This window comes from Heloderma suspectum, chromosome 5 (assembly GCF_057233095.1).
Source record: "Heloderma suspectum isolate Gila_16-S chromosome 5, 16-S_ref, whole genome shotgun sequence".
NCBI classification, from domain to species: domain Eukaryota; kingdom Metazoa; phylum Chordata; class Lepidosauria; order Squamata; family Helodermatidae; genus Heloderma; species Heloderma suspectum.
In genome coordinates this window covers 166,462,228-166,481,491 of record NC_139462.1, presented here as the reverse complement: position 1 = coordinate 166,481,491, position 19,264 = coordinate 166,462,228, and the positions used below count along the sequence as shown (strand labels likewise).

Sequence of the window (19,264 nt, the reverse complement as noted above, 5' to 3'; positions counted from 1 at the left end):
AATTCTTAAAGTGATGGGAGTACCAGACCACCTTACCTGTCTCCTGAGAAACCTGTACGAGGGTCAAGAAGCAACAGTAAAAACCAGACATGGAACAACCGAATGGTTCAAAATTGGGAAAGGAGTACGACAAGGCTGCATATTGTCACCCTGCTTATTTAACCTATGTGCAGAGTACATCATGAGAAACACCGGGTTAGATGAATCAGAGGTCGGAATTAAGATTGCCGGGAGAAATATCAACAACCTCCGATATGCAGACGATACCACCCTAATGGCAGAAAGCGAAGAGGATCTAAAGAGCCTCTTGTTGAGGGTGAAAGAGGAGAGTGCAAAAGCTGGTTTGAAACTCAACATTAAAAAAACTAAGATCGTGGCATCTGGCCCCATCACTTCCTGGCATATAGAAGGGGAAGAAATGGAAGCTGTGACAGATTTTATTTTCCAAGATCACCGCAGACGGTGACTGTAGCCATGAAATTAAAAGACGCTTGCTCCTTGGGAGGAAAGCTATGGCAAACCTAGGCAGCATACTAAGAAGCAGAGACATCAGCTTGCCGACAAAGGTCCATCTAATCAAAGCTATGGTTTTCCCAGTAGTAATGTATGGCTGTGAGAGCTGGACTATAAGGAAGGCTGAGTGCTGAAGAACGGATGCTTTCGAACTGTGGTGCTGGAGAAGACTCTTACAAGTCCCCTGGACTGCAAGGAGGTCAAATCAGTCCATCCTAAAGGAAATCAACCCTGAGTGCTCATTGGAAGGACAGATACTGAAGCTGAAGCTCAAATATTTTGGCCACCTAATGCAAAGAGAAAACTCTCTGGAAAAGACCCTGATGCTGGGAAAGACTGAAGGCAAAAGGAGAAGAGGACGGCAGAGGATGAGATGGCTAGATAGCATCACCGATGCAATGAATATGAACTTGAGCATGCTCCGGGAGACAGCACAGGACAGGAAGACCTGGCGTGCTATGGTCCATGGGGTCACGAAGAGTCGGACACGACTGAACGACTGAACAACAACAACATACCACCCAACAGCCAAAGCATCTCCAGGTAGGGCTAGGAAAAACCCTCCGAAGAGCCGTTGCTGGTCAGTGTTGACAGTACAGGGCTGGATGGACCAATGGTCCACCTTAAAATCAGGAGTACATTTAATCTCTTTTGCTTACCTTTCAGGGGTTGAATGGAGCCCTGCAAAGAGCCAGGAGTTGATGAGAGCAGCGGTGTTGTTGAATGTATTTCAGCCTGAGGACCAAATTCAATTTTGGGGAAGCTTTCAGGGGTGGGCAGGCCAAAGGCAAAGGGGACAAGGCCAAAACACCCCAAATACCAGCATCTTTTAGCTTAAAGCTAAATCCTGGAAAGTTGGATTGGGACCCCAGGAGGGGACTGATTTGGTTGCGGGGCTTGAGGTTCCCCACCCTTGACGCAAAGTTTGTGGTTGAATTGTGTGTTGGAGGCCCATTCGTTTTCATCCACAGCTGGAAAGCAAAGCAAGAAACAAAACTTACTGGGGGTGGGGGAAGTATAAAAAATGAGAAAGAGAGAGAGAGAGAGAGGGAGATGCCAGTAAGGTGGTGGGGTGAGTGTTAAAGCTGCCTTAAGAACAGCACAAGAAAAAAGAGGCAGGGAAAGGAGAGAAATGTTGGTTTCTTACATTGCTACAAGTTATATATTTTCATTTCACAATGGAAGGGAGCAGTACTGACAAAAGTTAGGGGTAAGCCTGTGTCCATCCTGGAAAAGTGGTGGGTATGTTTGGCCTACACTGAATTTAACACCTATAAACTATTGGCTGGGGAATGCTGTGAGTTGTAGAGCTTTTTTCTGTCTAAGCATGCATAGGATTGAGCCCTGAATCTGTTAGTCTTAATGGTGCTGCAAGACTCTTTGTTGTTTTTATTTATAAAAATGTGTATGTGAATAGTATTTGGACATGCCTTTTAAATATTTTTCACCTTCTGACACTAGCTCTTCATACTGTAGTTTTCTTCCCCTAGGGGTTTTTTGTTTTTGTTTTTGGCATGGGTGGTCTTGCACTACTGATTCTGAAGAGCCTGTTCTGTTGGCTATGATTTTGCTAGATACTGGGATCGCACAATGAGAATTGGATTCATCCATTTGTGCACATCACAAATTAGATAATGAGGTATTTGACAATTTTGACAGACTCATGGAGACTCCCCCCCCCTCTTTCTTTTTTTTAGTTATTCAGAGCCTAGGGGCTGATCCCAGGTAGCCATCCAGATGAGTTTAACAGCCTTGTCTCATCTATGACAACTGTCATGCTGAGTGTCAGGCGTATGTGACAAAGCAGGGTTTGTAATAATTACTAAATTCAAGAAAGGAAAATAAGGGATAGATAGAGAATATGAGAACAGTAGGGAAGCCTAGCCTCAGAAAGGGGGCAGGGAAAGTACTTATGAAAACATAGATTAAAACAGTATTGTGCAATACTGTTTGATGCATGTACTTGATTTTTAATGGGTCTTCATCCAGCAGTTCTTCCCAGTTAGCAATGCCACATCTCATGTGCGTAGGGTACAGCAGAGCTCCTTGGCTCGGCTGACAAGTCTTTCTGTCCCACTTTGGGTGCCATGTTCCATGGGACAGGCATGTGTCTATTTGAGGGGTGCAGCCTGGGAGAAAGGGTAGGCACAGAGACTGAGCCAGTTTGCATGATCTCCAAGCAGTTAAACCATGGTGGCTTGTTATGCTGCGCATGCCGGTTGTGGCCCGATTTGCTAAATTACCCTCGCTGGTGCAGCTTACCATGTGTCTGAACCTGGTGAGGGTGGGTTGTTGCCATGGTTAACAAGTCACCCCAGAACCCTAAAAGATCCCATGGGTTCTGGGTGGTTTGTTAGCCACAGCAGCAACACACCCCTGCTGGATTTAGATAACATGGTAAGCCATCCTGGTGAGGATAATTCAGCAAATTGGGCCGGCATGTGACCAGCACATGCAGCATGCTTAACAAGCCACTGTGGCTTATTAATGGCACCAGTTACCATGCAAACCTGGTCATTGTATGGCAAGGGCTTCTTTCTCAATGGTAGGGTACAGTGATGTTTGGCGGGTTGAATTTTTCCTCCTAAGGAATGCCAGAAGACATTCCTTTTTACCTATTCTTTGTGCTAGAGCTGCCCTGAGATCACAGTTAAAGGCATTCATGTTCAACAAGGTCTTCTCATGGAGTATAAAGTTTTGGAAGCCTAATGAGACTGGTCCATAGGTCTTGATAGACAGCTGCTCCCTAACCCTACCTGGAGATGCTAGGGATTGAACCAGGGACCTTCTGCATACAAAGTTGGGGCTCTTCCCACTGAACTATGAGCCCCTCCCTATCGCTGTGATTCTCCACCCTCCTTCACAGGAGCCAATCCAGCAAGCTCTCGGTAAGGATGGGTTCCCAGCAGAGCAGGGATGGATGATCATTGCTGGGGAGATTGGAGGGGGAAGACTGTGTGTGTGCTGAATGTGTGGGGTGGTTGCTGGAAGTTGCCAGGAATTGGTGCCATATTGTTATGTGACTGGAACCAGTGGAGGCTGGTGGCTCTGATTTCGGTGAGGCTGTTCTGGGTTTCAGTCAGAACCAGCCAGAATGCTAAGGGAGCTATCTAAGGTGCTGAACCTATTTTAGGGGTAGGGTTCAGCACCTTGGATAGCTCCTTGATCATTCTGACTGGTTCTGACTGAAACCCAGAATGGATTCACATTCCCACTGCAATTGGGGCCACCAGCTTTCAGTGACTGGAACGATAGCCCCATCCCCCAAGGGCGGTTTGCCTGGTGTTTCCTCTTTTAGGTAGCAAAAGCTGTCTGAATGATCAGTTACTTTGCAGAATTGTCAATCTTCCCTTTTAACTTCTTTTGGAAGGACACTGAAAGAATGTTGTGTCAGGGCTGTATGCCCCGGCCGAATATGTGTTGGCCCCCACCACACACTTGGACGTGCTTGACTGTAGGGGGCTGAAGATGGGGAACTGAATGCTCATCAGCAATGTCACTGGTTGTCTCTGAGCCTCGGGGTGTCTAACTGTGCATAGCTTTGAGTGCACGCATATACACACAGCCACTTTTGGGGGCATGCTTCTTGGGTTGTTTATGGCAAGGAGCAAAAATGAAAGGAGGTGTACTGTGTTATATATTTTGTGATTTAAGGCTGCAATCCTAAACAAACTTACTAGGGAGTGAGCACCATTGATCAAAGTGGGATTTACTTCTGAGTAAACATGCAGAGGATTGCCCTGCATGTGATTCTTTTCCCTTTCTTCAGTAGCCAGGAGAGGTAGGGCCAGTTCCCTGCAGCAAGCTCAAGCCCAGAAATAATGTGAGCGTCTTAAAAACATAAGGAGAATCATGCTGGATCAGACCGAGGGTCCATTGAGTCCATCATTCTGTTCACATGGCGGCCAATCAGCTGCCCACAGGAAACCCAAAAGCAGGACATGAGTGTAACAGCACCATCCCACTCGTGTTCCCTGGCAACTGGTATGCTGATGCTGGAGGTAGTATATAGCATCATGACTAGTAGCCATTCATAGTTTTATCCTCCATGAATTTGGCTAATCCACTTTTGAAGCTGTCCATCACTACATCCTGTGGTAGCGAATGCCATAGTTTAACTATGCGCTGTGTGAAGAAGTACTTTTTATCTGTCCTGAATCTCTCACCATTCAGCTTCATGGGATGGCCCTGAGTTCTACTATTATGAGAAAGGCTGAGTGGTCTGTCTATAATATCAGACATCTCTTGATTTCTCACATGACTCTTGGATTATAGCACAAAAGTTTATAGTTTACAAAATGTCCACCATCCTTTTTCCCAGCAGAGGGGCTTTTGCCAAGGCTGCAAAGGGATGACCCTGAAAATGAGGACCTGTGATGTTCTTCTTAAAAATAGACCCCCCCTTTTTCCTGTGTACATAATTCAATTGTGTATAATAAGGTTTTTTTTTAAAGCCACATAACGCCTTGCATGGCTGCGCAGAGGGCTGATTAGCTAGCCCTTGTGACAGCCATGAAGCTACTCCCTTTCCACTGCCTAGAACAGGGATGAGGAACCTCTAAGGACTGTAGAGGCCTTGCCCCTTCTGCCATGCTTACTTCTGAGTAGACATGTGGAGGCTTAGTGCTTGGGATGCTGTTTGAAAGTGCTGTGGAGTGATTCTTTCCTGCTTACATGTGAGTAGATATGTAAAGGCTTGTCCTGCTTACTTGTGGGTAGACATGCTGCTCATGCTTATTTTTGAGTAGACATGCTTTTTGCTATAAATTGGTAAAAATGGAATTTGGACATGGAGCGGGTTTTCAGTTTTGCCCATGGCCCCATCAACTTTTGCCTGTGTCCTTCTCGCTACTGAAATGTGGCCTCTGAGAGCTTCTCCAAAATAGAATTTGGGCCTCATGCCAAAAAAAAAAAAGCTTCACCAACATATGTGTTTTAAGAAATTGGAGGGAGGATATACTGGTCTGATGCTTGAAAATTCACTTCATACCAGAATAAGTCACTTTGGCTCCTGTGCTATGTGTGTATACACATAATCACGTTTGGGTAGAAGCGGGGCTAGTAAAAAAAATTATAGCTTGGTAATTTATGGTCTTATTTGCACTACTGGCTCAAGATTGGACAGAAATAGCTATTGTTGATTTCTCAAATAATGTTGGCTCCCATAATGCGTGTCGAGTGATTATAGTTCTTCGCACTTCACATTGGTTACAATTCGTCAAAGTTTCCTCCTGGTGTGTAACCCTTTGTAGAATGTCATCCTGTTACTCTGACCATATTTCAAGGTTTGGAAGTGGGCTGGCAAGGCAAAGGAAAAAGTGAATAGGAGAACACGATGAATATTGAGTTTCACTCTTTCATCAGATCACCATGTTGGATATTCTCAATATAAGTGACTCTGTCTTCTTACTTCCTTGAAGAGACTGTATTAAATTAGACCTGGTTGTGAAAGTAATTTGCATATAAAAGACAAGAACACTAGCCTTAGCATTAGTCTGCTATGAACCTTCCCTGGTGGGTCTTTCAGATATTATACCAGTGCAAACCTGGGTTTGCCTCAGAGTGAATACTTGACAGGGGGTTCTAACTAATTGTGCTTCCTGAAAAGCATACCTGTTTATACCTGTTTATCATATTCACATTGTACATTTTTAAGGGGCATACTTTAAAATGTAATGTATGAAATTGCTCTAAGACTAGTTCATTAATTGGAGAAACAAGGCAACCTGCCCTTAGCAGGACATCAGCATTGCTAGCACATTCAGTTCCCAGGAGTTCCATAGGGCCTGCTCCTCTTGGATGCCTTGCCCTTCTTGTTCAATCTTTTATGAATATGTTCTAGATATGGGGCGGTATATAAATATTGTAAATAAATAAGTATGAATTAGCATGTAAATATAGGAGTTTGCCAAAGACTGCTGATTACTCTTAAGTAAGTATGCACAGAATTGCATCCTTAAAGTACAAACTTTATTTTTCTTCCTCTAAAATCATCTCTGCTGCTCTTCTGCTAGACCAAATAAAAAGCCTGGGTGTCGCGGCTGTAAACGAAGACTTTTGTGTCGAACAGGCAAAAGCTGAGAACAACTCCTTCAGAAAAGAAAAATGCCTACATTTTTATTGTTAAAGCGGAAGGCAGACACCTTAATCACATTCCTTCTCTGGGGAAATAAACAGTCTGCCCCATTTATTTATTATATTTTCAATTGTGTCTCCTGGTTTTTATCACTGCTGTGCTGTTGAAAGCGCCATTGTGCATTTGGATGACATTATCTCTGCCATTTGAAGGCCTGTATAGAGAAGCGGCAATAATGGGCTGCCTCTGTCTTGTGGTGACCTCAATTACACATTCTTTCCTGTTCTTTGCCTGTCAGATACAGCGCATTTGCTATCATATAACACACCTGCCTTCTGATATCAGAGAAGAGGAAGGGGGTGGGTGATGGGGAATTCAGGTTTTTATTTTGTTTGTTTATGTTTTGCTTCCTTTGTTTTCGGCTATTGAGCCAGCTAACGACTCTGCAGCTATTAAAATCATTGTTCGTTTGTGTGGGTATGTGTATATATACACACACACACACACAATCATTTTAACCTTTATATACCATTAGGCTTTCTCCCAACACAGAGGAATACAAAGAAGAGAGTTTTAAGCAAAGAAGGCCAAGGCCTGCTTAGGTTAAAATATGAGACTACCTAAGATACCTTCAGACCAGGACCAATTTCAATGTAACCTTGTGCTTTTGCATCCAAGGATTCCAAGGTTTCCAACACATGAAGCTGTCACTCACTAAACCAGAGCATCAGTCTACAATCTAGCCTGCTGTCATCTTATCAGCTGGTGCCTCTCTATAGAGATTGGGCAGATTTTTTCTCAGCTGTTGTACCTTGCACTTTTTAACTGGGCATGTCATGGACTAAACCTGGGACTTTGCATACGTAAAGTGTGTGCTCTGAGGGCCAAACTAGGTGTGATGTAGGAGTTCCACGGTCTGAAAGTACACGAAGCAGCCACCTTGTGGAAGCAAAATAGGTTTAGGTCAGGTCAGTGTTTGGATGGGAACCCCCATGGATGTCTCCTTACGTTTTATGATGGAAGGCAGGATAGATACATGTACTAAAATAAAGTAAGGCCCTCTGTGATCAGAACTCCTTTTCAAAAAGAAACTGAACTGGGACTGCAGCATGGGGGAGAGGAGTTTAACACTTCTCCCACCACCCCACCTTCTGCTGATTTCCTGATGCAAATTGCACCCAAAGGTTCCTATTAGCTGTGTAGGAGGAAGTATATATGCGGAATACAATAAACACTGAACAGTGTTCCCTACCCCCAATGGACCGCAAGAGACCTGTCATGTGTGGCTGAGATTGTGCTTTTATTGCAGGTGGTGTTCTTTCTAAACTGAGGTCACCCGGAATTCCTTTGGATATTTGCAGCAGCATTAAATTATGTTTATATTCCATAATGCTCTGCTGAGGAAAATCTGCCCCTGGGCTCTAGATGAGCAGGAGCAGATGCAATAATACATTTGTTGTTACTATATTGATTTGGCATTTCTGATGCGCAGATAACAAGAATATATGTAGAGATATGTCCAGTGGAAGGGAAACCAGCTGTCCAGTGGAAACCATTGGCAATACTGAGTATATCTGCTGTTTTTTATTTTATATACAACGTTTCTATACCAACCAATATCCAAAGCTCTCTTGGCGGTTCACAATGATTTGCAAGATGTTATAATGGAAACCATCCATTCAATTTTATTTTAGACCCTATCAAAGCAAAAGCTTTTTCAGTTTGGAACACAACATGACCCCCTTTTCCTGTTACTTCCTAGCTTATTTAAAAGTTTTGTATCTTCTCAATACACAAATATTCCTCATTACAAACCGTTTAAAACAGGAACTTTCCTGTTTATGCAACACTTGTATTTTCTTCCTCTGATGACCACCTATGGCTCAAAACATATTGGGTTTTTTTTAGTTGATTTATCTGCTTTGAAAAAAAATGTTTCTGAACCTACTTATAGATTGTTCTTGTGCTAAGATGCTCTGCAGCACAATCCTATAAATCAGGGGTGTACAACCTCAGGCCCAGGGGCCAAATCCACCACTTCAGGATTTTCCAGCTTTTGTGCAGTTTTCCCCATTCTAAAAGGTTAAAATACCTCTTGTAAGGCTTAGTTACTGGTAGTAAGACCTTTAAGACCAAATATGCTATTTTTTGCCCTACCCATTTTGCCCTGCCCTGCCCGCCACTGAAATGTGGCCCCCAAGAGTTTCTCCAAAATGGAGTTCAGCTCTTTGGCTCAGTCTCAAAGAGGTTCTAAACCCCTGCTATACATGCTTACCTGTAAGTTGGAAGTAAGTCCAACTGCATTCAGCGAGACATACTCCTTGGTAACTGTGCATAGGATTGAGAAGTTTGGGGCAAATGTCATGGAAAAATTAAGTATAATAGGGTGCTGGTGAAGTGCTTTGAAGATGCTTTTAGATGAGCAGCTCAGGGTGTACATGGCTTGGGGGTTTCAATTGTACTGAACAAGGTATGATCTCCCACCCACTCCTCAAATCTCCAGTAAAGATGTATTCAAAGGTCAAAGAAACTGACCAGGCCAACCATTAGTAACAATTAGATATAGCATACTGTGGAGCCTGAGGGAATAGTCTTTCTTATTTTTTTTTGGCTTTCTACTTATTCTAATACTCAGTGTTACTCCTATCAAATTCACTTTTCATAGGTTACTAGAACATGTCTAAGAAGACCTGCTCAAGTCTCATCATTATCTCAAATGGTTTGCCATGGAGTTTGTTATTTTCTCCATGCCATTACAAATGTAAAAAAGAAAAAGAAAGAATGCTAATAGCGAAAGCCATCAGTGGCTACTAGTCATGATGGCTATATATTACCTCCAGTATCAAAGGCTGTATGCCTATGTATACCAGCTACTGGGGAACATGAGCGGGATGGTGCAATTACATTCGTGTCCTACTTGAGGGGTTCCCGTTAAATAACTCATTTGAAACCACAGTTTTCAGCATGAACAGAAATCTATTTCACAGCAATCCAAGCTGGCAGTAAGTGTGTGTGTGTTTAAGTAGGAGGGATTGGGCACCTTGGCGGGCATCAAGAAAGGTGTCCAGGGGTGTAGTCATCATGTTGCTTACCCGTGGTGTAGAGTATCTCTCATAGACTGACTGTTCTATGACGGTTCCCCTCATTTACTATCCATGCACCAAGTTCTGAGATCAGAGCAAGTATTTGAGGGCCCTGGCAACAGACATGTAATTGTATGTTTTGTGGTGGTGAGTCTTTTTGCCAAAGCTCAAGTCTAGACACCTTGAGTTGAACAAACATGTTAAATCTATTTTATTTGAGATAGGTCTTTATAGTAAAGGGTAGATGGGGTTGTTGACGTGTAAGATTGTTCTGCTTCATTGGTGGTACTAAATACTTTATCAATTGGATCCAGTTAGTCATACTTAGAACAGACCCACTGAAATCAATGGGACTCATAGCTAACTTGAGTCCCATTGATTTACATGGGTCTAATCAAAGTGTGACTAACTCTGGATTCAAACCCATACTAGTTTGTGCATCGTCTGGCCCAGCAGGTTGGGACTCTGTATGGGTTTGAGTGATATAGGCTGACTAAGACCAGGCACTAAATTCAGAATAATGTGTGGTGGAATTAGCCAAGCCAATACCCCATACTACTGACCGATAATCAGTTTATTTCCTCGTTTTTTCCAAATGTCACAACAAAATCTATAAAAATATAAACACAAAAATATGCTAACTAGGGAATATTCAAGCAAACATAGCCTATAACAAGACACAAATGTGAAACATTAAACATACAAATACAGAGCAATAAAATAGGAATGTTTCTAAACAGCATCACAATTGGATCTAAACTTAGTGGTGAAAGGCACGCATTAGAAGTGAATATTAGCTTTTAGCAAAAAGTTAAGTTTGCCCATAACAAACAAGTAAAATTATGTGTGGAGCAAGTTGGCAAAATCCATTTCAACTTTTTGCCAGGCTAGTTATGACAGAGGCAGCCATGTTAGTTTGTTCATGTATCTGGTCCATTCACAGAGGATCAATGACTGCAGGCACCAGGTTGCACATGTAGTCTCCGCTTGGGGACTGTCATATTGTGCAAACCCAGCAAGTGTGGGTTATGTGAGGGTTAAATAAAACAGACCATGGGTTATGTGAGGGTTAACTCTTGCATAACTCATGGTCGCTGGGTTTGCACAACACGACAACCCCCACGAATGGGGGTTGTATATTCAATATGCTGGCCGCATGTGCCCAGTTCACACCACAGCCTCACCATGGGTTAAATAACCCACGGTGGGCTGTCATGTTGTGCAAACACCACCAAGGGTGAGTGGGTTCTAACAAAAGGTGTGTATGGGTGAGAAGAACTGAACCCTCCCTTTCCCTCATATTACCTCTGCCATTTCAGGCACTTTCCTCCCTGTTCAGCTCCAATACCAGATGTGAGCCAGGCAGGGAAGAAAAATGGCTGCAGCAATGGAGTGCAGGTAGGTAAGTGGGGAGAGTTCAGCTCCCCTCACCTATATGTAGTGATTTCACTTGAATGCTGCCACTTTCAACTAGTGTGCTCTGCTCTCGTGTGTGTGTGTATGTGTTGCGGGGAGCGGGGGCAGAACAAGCCGCTATTACCAGAGGATGTTGGAAAGTGGTGGCAGAGGCATGGGAATTGTTATCTCAGAAGTGTGCAGGCACACAGCTGATGAATGCCTCCATCATCATACTGCAATGCTCTCTAGTATGGGTGTCAAGTCCCTACCACACAATGGTGGAAGCCGTCCAGTAAACTGGCACATGAGTCACTGGAACAGTGGCAAGCAATATGTTAACTGGTCTACTTGAAGAGGCACTGCTAAAGTCCAATTAACACTCAAATTCAAAATACTGATATAGATATTTTTAGTTACGAAGGGATTGAAAACTGATGCCCATGGCCAATGGAGCAACTATGATGCTTCAGTCTCAATCCATGATTAAGACTAAGAGCATTATGTCTTTCTGGACCTGTACAGACCTACAGAGCAAGTCAAAATTATTCCTTTTTCAGTAACTAACTTCCTTTCTATCTTTTTTTTTAAACATAGAGATTAACAGTAACCAGCTAGATTTCTCTGTCCAAAACCACTCAATTTTTAAACAGTAGATTATAAAGGCTACACAATTAAAATGGGTCCATCCAGATTTCCTGTCCCGATGTATGTTTGGAGTTCTCTTTTTTTAGAAATTCCTTAGGCAGTTGACTGTGGCAAGGGGCAACCCTGGTGTTGTGAAGTAGCCGTTCTCTGTTTGGTGACGGCCTGATTCACAACACCAGCTGCTACACCCAGCCATACATTTTGGATCTCCATGCTTTCTGCTCTTGGATTTATGACTCACTGGTTATCCTTCTTTGTGCCCACACCTACAAAGTAGAAAACAAAGAAATGTTGTTAGATTTAAACACTAAGAGCCTGGTGAACTTTTTCTCTCTCTCCTAAGCGTGATAAAATATAGAAGAACATTTCCCCAAATAAAATCACTCAGAATGTAGTGTTAACAATCTGTCCCTAAAACATAAATCAAATTTAGTGAAGCCAAACTTAATCATATGAGGCTGACTTCACATTGTTTATTTTGTCTGAGTTACCAGCATCCTGGATACAATTTCTGGGAGAAGATATAGAGTGGGAAAACTGGGAATAACACCCCTTGCTTTTCAGAGGAGTATGTGTGTCAAGCAATATATTAACTGGTCTACTTGAAGGAGCACTGCTAAAGTCCAAATAACACTCAAATTCAAAATACCTATACAAATAGGTATTTTGGTAGCAAAAATGAGTCTGGTGGTACTTTACAAGAACATTTTTTGTTTTTGTTTTTTAAATGTAGGATACATTTTAGGGAATAGAGCCCATCATCAGATTCATGAAATGTAATACTCAGTTGGCAAAGTTGCACACATAGGTACAGGGTTGGAGGGCGAGTGAGGTAAAAGGACTATTAAATAGAAGAGGTAGCAGTAAGTCTGTAACATTTTTATGCAGAACTCAAACGTATCCATCAGGCTCCCAACCTGGTGCCCTCCAGATATTTTGGACTTTAATTTCCATCAGTCCCAGCCAGCATGGCCAATGGTTAGGAAAGCTGAGAATCATAGACCAAAACATACGGAGCGCAGCAGATTGGGGAAGGCATGATAAGAACAGAGTTGACACATTCACAACAGCAATCACTGGTGATAATACACCTAAAGCGAGAAACCCATTTTCTGAAGTAGGAAAGATAACCCCAATCTCAATTAAGTCCCAGCTCAAATAAAATTTTCTGATATTCTCAATGCTGGATGGCGACTTTTAGAATCAGTGGGACTTAAATGTCTAATGCTTGCACCTCAGCCTCCCTGTATGTGCTTTGAGTCAACCTTGCATGTTGCTGCAGATCTCCATTCTCCAAAAATGAATTGTCTCCCATAAACTCAGTTTGTGGGAGTAAGACGTGCCCCAAGAAGACATGGGAACTGATTCTGAGTCAGAAGGGGAGAGGGAGGTGGAAAGAGTTGCTGAGGCATCAGTCTCAAATTTGTGCTGTTAGATGTTCATTGTATTTGATCCTGCAGGTCTATTGTTTGATTGCATCATGCGTATGAAGATACTGGCCTACTTTAATGGGTAGTCTGAAGGACTACTAAGATCAACTATGTGAAATTCTCAAATGCATATGAAGAACAATAAGGTCTGGATCAAATGTAACACTAAAACAGCGGTGTACGGTCTGCGGCCTGCAGGCTGCATTTAGCTCCCAGTACCCTTTATAATCTGGAAAAGACCCTGATGCTGGGAAAGACTGAAGGCAAAAGGAGAAGGGGACGGCAGAGGATGAGATGGCTAGATAGCATCACGGATGCAATGAATATGAACTTGAGCACGCTCTGGGAGAGAGCGCAGGACAGGAAGGCCTGGCGTGCTATGGTCCATGGGGTCACGAAGAGTCGGACACGACTGAACGACTGAACAACAACAACAACCCTTTATAATGAACCCCGTGGCCCTGAAACAATGATTTCAGTGGAGATCACTGGGAAATCACCTCCACACTCGCCTTCACCTGCAGCAAACCCCGATCGCACAGAGTTCCAAATTGCATGGAAGCCTACATGTGTACAGCTGTACATACAAAGGCCTCCTCGCTGCAGGAGTTTGTGCTTTATGCATGGACATCTTTGGGGGGGTTATGATGTGATGTAAGGTCAGGGGCAGGGCTACTTGACACGGCCCCATTCCTGCTCATGTGGTGAGTTTCACCATTTTTTATAATGCATGAATAGGGTTTAGATGACAACTGGAAGTAGGAAATAACTGTTGCATATAGTCTATAAGTCAAAATCAGCCAAACTGTAGATTACAGGACCAGTCACTTGCATATATTATATTTGGACATTTCTGTTCTTCCCCCATCCCTTATTTTTTCTGCCACCTAGCCTGATGCTGGGCCCAGCACCTCTGCAGACATGCCCCAAGAAGACATGGGAACTGAGTCAGAAGGGGAGAGGGAGGTGGAAAGAGTTGCCGAGGCATCAACTTTGCAGGAGAAGAGGTCAAGGTAAGAGGAACAGTGACAGAGAGGCTGAAGCCCAGCTGCAGTTTAATCAGTTGGATGACAACCAGGCCAGGTCCTCCCCTAATCCATGAGAACACAGACTCCTAACGAAGAGGAGGAGGGGGTGAGAATAAGAGACCCGAGAGTTAGACGTCAGATGAAAAGGGAGGCGCAACACAGAGTCATGAGGTGCTCCAAGAGACTTGCAGGAAGGGAGGCAGCCCTCTAGAAAGACTCACCTTGAGGGCAGGACTTGGTAGGCCATTCAGTCTGAGAGGTGGGGTCCATAGTAGCCAGCGGCAGTTTAGTAGCAACTCTCATTCATGGTGCTTTAACCCAGCTAGTTACCTGAAGCCTACTATATTATGTAAAGCCTGCTAAGAAAGTTTGTTGCCAATTGCTGCTGCATAAGGATACTGTCTGTAACGTAAAGCAAAGCCTGTTTGTAGTTTGCATAATAAAAGTAATTGACTGAAGTACTTGACAGCTTTGTAGACAGCTTGACTAGAAAAGAAGTCAGGGGCCACCTGACACCTGATGAAAAGTTCTAGAAAGCTTGTGTGATCTTTTGTGGCATTTTGGTTAGTCCTAATAAAGGTAATGCATAATTGTAGATTATGTATTATATGGTCAAGGAATTACACATGTAAGAAACAAACACACAAATGTTTTACTGTCACTTGATTCATGTATGTTGGGAGAGGAAGAGCGTTTATGTGAGTGAGGGTGCTTTTTCAGGCATGAATATTTTTGCTTCCCCACAATCCTACTTCACCCTTAACAACCTACAGGAATTAGAAGGGCATCGTAATATTTTACATCATGAGTTTACATTATATATCTAAGACTTTGTCATGCTAAATCATGTAGTGTATGATACATCATCACGCATGTTATGAACTCTAGATTTTAAATCATGCTGGTTTCTGCATATTAAGTTTCTGCATAATGATAACACATAATTTTGTGCAAAGAAACCCTTTGAAGATAAGTTCTGAATAATAAAAGCAATGGGGTACAGGAAGCTGCCCCATTGGTAAATTGCCTTCCACTGGGTCAAGCCACTGGTCTATGATGCTCAGTATTGTCTGCACTGGCTGAACAGTGGCTTTCCAGGGTTTCTGACAGGGATCTTTCCTAGTCCTACCTGGAGATGCCAGTGACTGAACCTGGGACCTTTTGCATACAGAGCGTATATACTCTACAACTGAATGATGACCCTCTTACCAGGTCAGAATGCCTTTCTGTGCTGTGAAGGTTTGTAGCTGCAGGACCTACCTTAACACTGAAAAATGGTTTTCTAGAAAGACTATTCACTGCCTTTGGTACTGGCTGGTAGAAGATAAAGCACCTGTTGGAAACTGCAGAAATGATGTATGCTAATTGAGCATACCAAATTTGCACATTTGTAATTTAAGACTTGAAAAATTTGTGGGGCTGAGATATGGCAGACATCGGGTCCGTCTATATTGCCTAGATGCTGCTGAATAAGAAAATCTGACTCTACTTATGCATTAAGGAATGACCAGAAAAGACCCCCTTTGAAGCACATGTTATACAGAAAAGTAATCAGACAAAATTCAGGTGTTGCATCCAGTGGTGGTCATTCTGCTAACAGAAGCCATCTGCCAGCAGAATGGAGAGGGGGATTTCCAGCTATTCCCCTTCCTCCCGAAGCCCACCATGCACCCTAAAATCTCTGTGGAGGGTCTCCCAACCAATCAAGTTTAGGGGAGGGGGGCTACAGGGGAAGGGGGAATCATAAAAAAATCTCCCCTTATTCTGCTGGTAGAGGTCTTCTGTCAGCGGATTGACTACCAGTGGATACCAATCTTATGTATCGAAATCCTCCTTCACACTTGTATCCAATATACCATCATTCTTTTATTTGAAGTATGTTTATCTTGCTGTTAGGTTTCTCAAGGCAGTTTACCAAATAAATAAATAAATAAAAATAAAAAACCAAACAATTCCATCTCTCTCTCTCTCTCTCTCTCTCTCTCTCTCTCTCTCTCTCTCTCCATATACACAACTAAAGCAGCAGCATTAAAATACTATTTCAACACAAAGCAAAAGTAAAATATTGGTGACAGTTAAAACCATATGGTCAAATATACAGAATACAGACCAGTATCAAATAGAAGCAGACTGAAACATCCAGGTGTTTAATAAGGCCCATGGATAAATTAGGCTGCAATGAATTAATTAAAAAATGTAGTGAGCTTTTAGCTTATTTTTACTCATGCGCAAGGCAAAATTTCCAGAGCTCTAGAGTATTTATGCCTTAGTAGAAAACAATTTCCACTTCTTTTCTGCTCCCCCCCCCCCATTCCTGTCAGGTTATATAAGCACTTAAACAAATAAAACTGCAGTATATGGATTAGTTTGTGAGAAGGCAAATATATATTCTTATATGTATTCTGATGACTTATGCAATTCTAAATCACTGTACCTGTGGGAAAAAAGAAGCTGAATTTATTATTTATGGTAGTATTTTTCTATCTATTTAGTATTTTATTTTTATTATATTATTTAGTTTTATTCATTGTGCCTCATTCTTAAGAAGAAACACATTTGAATAAATGTTTCTGGGAAATCAAAACACACTGGAAAAAATAGGGCATGAATTTTAGAGTATCAGTATTTAGTCTTTACACCACCACCACTACCACCACCACCACCATCCCCAGATAAAGAAATGAATTGTAAAATGAATTCATATATGCATGTTATTGGTTGGCTAATGAAATGACAATCCTTGGTTGAAGGCAAATGGATGCAACTGAGTTGATTGCATTATTGGCCATTTTATACTGCATAACATCTACTGCACCAAAGGAGTTTGGCAGGATTAATCTGCAGAGGATAGAAAAAGGACTGAATTAATAGGCTATTGCCAAAGAAGGAAAATCTATTTGCATGAAATATTAATAGCACTAATAAACGTCTGGCAGATGAATTCCACAACATATGGATGGTGTTTGAAGCCATGTTTGTCCCAGAACAAAATCACAGGATAGGTGACAGGGTATCTTTTACCAAGACAAATTACAATGAAATTGTTTGATGGCTTGCAATAAAATTGTTTGATGGCTTGAAGTATATGAATTGTTTGGGCCTGTTTGGATATTCTGCTCTCCCAAAGGGATTTTGCTTAGAAAGAGAGCTGGCACGGATCTCAGGTTTGTGCAGTTCTTGCCCTTTAAACCAGGAGATCCCATGGTTATTTGAATTTAGGATCACTTCTAAACCTTTAAAAATATCACTCAAATAACTGCAGGCTATCCTGATTTTTAGGTGTTCATCTCTCCACGTAAAGTGTGAATGCAACAGTCCTGAGTTTATAAACATCTGAACTGTACACATCCATTTTTCAGAAAGCTGGTATTGGCTTCAATCATCTGCCCATTGTCCACTCAGTGACAAACCTAGCTTTGCTACTGTGTATGAAATGTCCCTAAGATCAAAAGAAAAGTGAGATGGATATTAAAACATGTATGAATTTGGCTACTAGTTTCCTGCAATGGTCTGAGAACGGGTCCTGGTTTTGTCATACTTAGTGCAAACTAATTGAAATCAATGACTTGTGAGAAATGACTGAGACTTAAGTTAGCCATAACTAACCACGTCGCCAGTCTTTGGAATAGACAAAGCCTTTCACCGGAAATCCATCATGACATTCCCACTCCCAACACCGAATTGAGCGTGGTTTGCATTGGTCCCTGTTTGGCTTTAAAAAACAACCTCCCTGTCAACAGTTTCAGCCTAAGTAAACAAGTCTTCCATCCTTCAGCCAAATGTCCCAATAAACCTACATTTCTCTTCCCCAATCCCTTGTTGAAAGTTAGTGCTTCATGAAATATGTATTAACCTTTGAGCAATGTCTGTCACATTGGTTTGGTCAACTCTATCTCTTACCGTGGCCATTTTTGCGGCAGCTCCTTCTCCCCATTTTAATTTTTCTGTCTAACTGCTGCAGAGAGAGATTTACAGACAGTCTCATCCAACCTTAGGGGTGGGGGTGAGTTAGGATTTCTGATGTTTAATAAACCAGATGCTTCGCTATCGCAATTTTTTTGCATACACCTGCATAGCTGCCTGTTTGCATCATCCTTTTGTTTTTTAATTAACACTGATCCCAAGAACACCTTACCATCTGGATGAGTAAGAGTTTATATATGGAAAATATTAGGCTAGAACATCAGGAATAAAGGAAGGTGCCTGATACCAAGCTTTGATCCATCTAGTATTGTCTAATGGCAGGGGCAGGGAACCTTTTTTCTGTCAAGGGCCACACTGCCTTGGGGTAATTGGTGGGGCGGGGCACATGCAGGAAGCAAGCGGGGCTGCAGCCAAATGTGAACAGGGCCACCTGTTTTCTCTCCCTTTCTCCCAAACCCTTCTCTCTCCTACCTTCCTTCCTGCCCAGCAGGCTGCCAGGGGCAGGACAGGTTGCTCTTGCAAGAGGTCTAAGCTGACTGCCTACAGAGGGCTTCCCCCATTCTTCCATTGCTCCATCCATTTCGCCCCCCCCACACACACACATACATACTTTCCCCTCTCTGTGTCAAAGTAAGAAGTAAGCCCCTTCAAGCTCAGTGGCACCTATTTATTTACATCATTTCCATCTTGTACCTTGGACAGCCATTTTATGTTAAAAGGGTGGCTAACAAATTTAGATTAAAAAAGACAAGGTTCAAAACTGTTTGGTAAGGAAACAAGTTTAGTTCTACAAGTATTTTCCAAACTAGAGCAAACATTGTCCAGAAATGTGTTAGTGCTATTAATATGCATGAAAACAGACTTCCTTTCGTAACAGCAGCCTAATAATTCGGCCCCTCTTGTCTGTGATATCTTTATCCCCTACAGGTTAATCCTGCCAAATTTCTTTGCTACAGTACATGTCACACAGCGTATAATATCCAACAATACGATTTTGCTAATCCCATTTTATGAGCTTTGTTGCCCTGTCTGGTCAATCCAAGTCGTTAAAAACCTCATAGAAGGTTTTTGCCAAGATCTCTTTTTTTCCTATATAGTTTCAATTAAATGCTTTAAGAGCCAAACATTGTATTTGGACATCTGCCAATGTCCTTTAGACACAGAATG

General features: G+C 42.4%; 1 long non-coding RNA gene across 1 annotated transcript in view; it reads right to left on the bottom strand.

Moving 5' to 3' along the window:
* Window positions 1–10,229: 10,229 nt before the first annotated feature.
* The window catches only part of LOC146344797 (uncharacterized), a 124,116-nt gene continuing 115,081 nt past the window's right edge, over window positions 10,230–19,264 (bottom strand). The window contains exon 4 of the long non-coding RNA XR_014792316.1: window positions 10,230–11,981. This is a non-coding gene — a long non-coding RNA (uncharacterized LOC146344797). The remainder of the gene's footprint in view (window positions 11,982–19,264) is intronic.